This window comes from Mus caroli, chromosome 5 (genome assembly GCF_900094665.2).
Source record: "Mus caroli chromosome 5, CAROLI_EIJ_v1.1, whole genome shotgun sequence".
NCBI lineage: Eukaryota > Metazoa > Chordata > Mammalia > Rodentia > Muridae > Mus > Mus caroli.
In genome coordinates this window covers 131,356,555-131,359,128 of record NC_034574.1, presented here as the reverse complement: position 1 = coordinate 131,359,128, position 2,574 = coordinate 131,356,555, and the positions used below count along the sequence as shown (strand labels likewise).

General features: G+C 43.1%; 1 protein-coding gene across 2 annotated transcripts in view; it reads right to left on the bottom strand.

The window, feature by feature from the left end:
- The window catches only part of LOC110295144 (zinc finger protein 883-like), a 28,517-nt gene that overhangs the window by 6,624 nt on the left and 19,319 nt on the right, over window positions 1-2,574 (bottom strand). The gene's annotated exons all lie outside the window — the stretch shown is intronic.

Genomic DNA, 2,574 nt, shown 5'->3' with positions numbered 1-2,574 from the left:
TAGGCCATTACTGGAAAGAGAGGCCCATTGGACTTGCAAACTTTATATGCCCCAGTACAGGGGAACGCCAGGGCCAAAAAGGGGGAGTGGGTGGATAGGGGAGTGGGGGGGAGGGTATGGGGGACTTTTGGGATAGCATTGGAAATGTAAATGAGGAAAATACCTAATAAAAAAATTAAAAAATATATATAAGTTAAAAAGAACTTGCATTGTAAGAACAAAACATGTAAAAATAGAGGTACAAAGAAACTAAAAATAAAATAGATGACTTAAGAAATGAAAGTAAACAGTAATACTAATTACCTAGCACAAATAAAATAGGCCGTAGAAGGAACTGGTGAAGCTTAAAGTCTAACATTGCCTCCAGTATCAAGGGGTGGAGACTGAAGCTCTACCTGGAGTCTAACACACCTGGAGTCTTTATCATCTTATCAGGTGGTACTGGGTGCTGCATGCTGGGTGCTGGATTCTGGGCTTGGGTGCTGAAAGAGGGCTGGGCTCTTCAAGGTCATGTTGTAAGAGACAGGGCTGCATTTCATTTTGAAATGTTCCTGCTTCCATAAAAAGAGTCACTGCTAACTTCAACACAGTTGGTGGTGTGTGTGCTAGTCAGGATCCCACTTGTTCCAGAGACTTTTTTGTGCATGGAGGGAAGGTGATGTCTACTTGAGTCTGATTGAGCTTTTAGACTGTAGAAGTCTAAAGCCTCCTGATTGCAGGCTGAGTCTTGCTGTTCTTCTCTCAGGAAACCCAGAAGTGACTGGGGCTTAGCTTAGCATAGGGGGAAAGACCAGCAGACATTCTACCCTCTGAATTTACGCTGGCTTAGGCTGCTCAGTGAGTCGGCACCAGACAGTGCTAACCAACACATCTGTGTCTTGTGGCCATTTTCCTGCATAGAATCCCTGCAAGTGTGTTCAGCACCTCCTTGTTTTGTGATTATTTCCAACTTTTAGGCCCCACGAACAGCTCGGTCTAAAACAACAGGGCCCCTCTCAAGGTGGTAGCCCTTTCTAGCATCCCAAGAAATGTGGAGAAATGCAAAGAACTTCTCCACGATAGTCTGCAGTTAAAAAAAAAAAAAAGTCAGACAAAACCAAACCACCTCAAGGGATGGAATGGTCCTAGAATTCACAGTGGCGGGATGTGGATCCACCAGCACCAGGGCCCTAGGCCAGACTGCAGGTGTGACTTTAGGCTCCTCTTACTCTCAGGAGATGAGGCTGGACTTGAGTGGCTCCCATTTTTGTCTACTTTGCCTTTCTGGTTTTCTCTTTTTCAGCTATCCTCACAACATCTTTGTAGTCATATGGGTTCATTCTCTTTCTGTCCTTAGAATATATTCTCTCCTTTGCTACACACTGGTCTTCCCATTCCCAAATCAGTAAAACTTTCTAATGTCCTCTTTCCTCCTAAGCCTCTGCTTCATTCTCTTATTGTTTTCTTAAAGATTTCACAGGTAACTGCAATGATAACTGTATCTTTGAAACTTTAAAATGGTAGGCCACTATTTTTCACATTTGTATATCTGAGTGAACCAAGACCACTGGTTTTTGTTGCTGTGATAAAACACCATAAACACAAGCAACCTGGGGATAAAAAAGTTTATTTGGTTTACACATCTTTCCCATACTCCATGACTGGTGGAAGCCAGGGCAGGAAATCAAAGCAGGAACCTGGAGTCATGATCTGAAGCATAGACCGTGGGGGAACACGGATCTCTGGCTCGCTCCCCATGGCTTGCTCAGCCTGCTCTATTAGAGCATCCACAGCCACCTGCCCAGGGAGGCACCCCACACAGGAGGCCGAGACCTCCCCACGTCAAACACTAATTAAGAAAATTGTCCACAGGCTTGCCTACAAATTGTGACCCTGGCCTATGTTGATGACACAAAAGTAGCTCCCACAATCATGATGCAGTGCTCAGTTGGTAAATAAGTAACTCACTGGATGCCGGCTCACTTGATGCTCTTCTTAAAAATATAACTTCTGTTTTTTCATCTCCTCTTGCAAAAAACAAAAACAAAAACCCCAAAACAAACAAACAAACAAAAAAGCCAAAAAACTAAAAAACTTTGTGACCCTTCTCTCTTTGTTTCATTTTTTTTTTCTTCTCACTGAATATAAATTCCAAAAGATGATACATTTGTGGGATCACTGCTGCTACCTAAACAGTTACAAAGACAGCAACCTATATGGCAATCAAAGGGCAAGAACTAACTAAAATAAATAAATATAAAAGAAAAAGTCAGTGAAGGCCTAATAGAAATTGGTGTATGAAAAGGAGGAAAAGACAAGTGAGGGGCGAGGTGGGGATGTAACGTAGTCGCTAGAGTGGGTTTCTAGAAAGTCTAAAGCCCTGGGTTTGATCCTCAGCACCTTAAAAAAAGAAAATAGAAAAACAGGGAAAGCACGAGAAGTCCCACAGAGTAGTAGAGGGTTTGGGCAAATAACAACAACCAAACCAAACCAAAACAGGGAATCCCAATTGGAAAAGTTTATAAAGGCTGGGCGTGGTGGCGCACACCTTTAATCCCAGCACTCAGGAGGCAGAGGCAGGTGGATTTCTGAGTT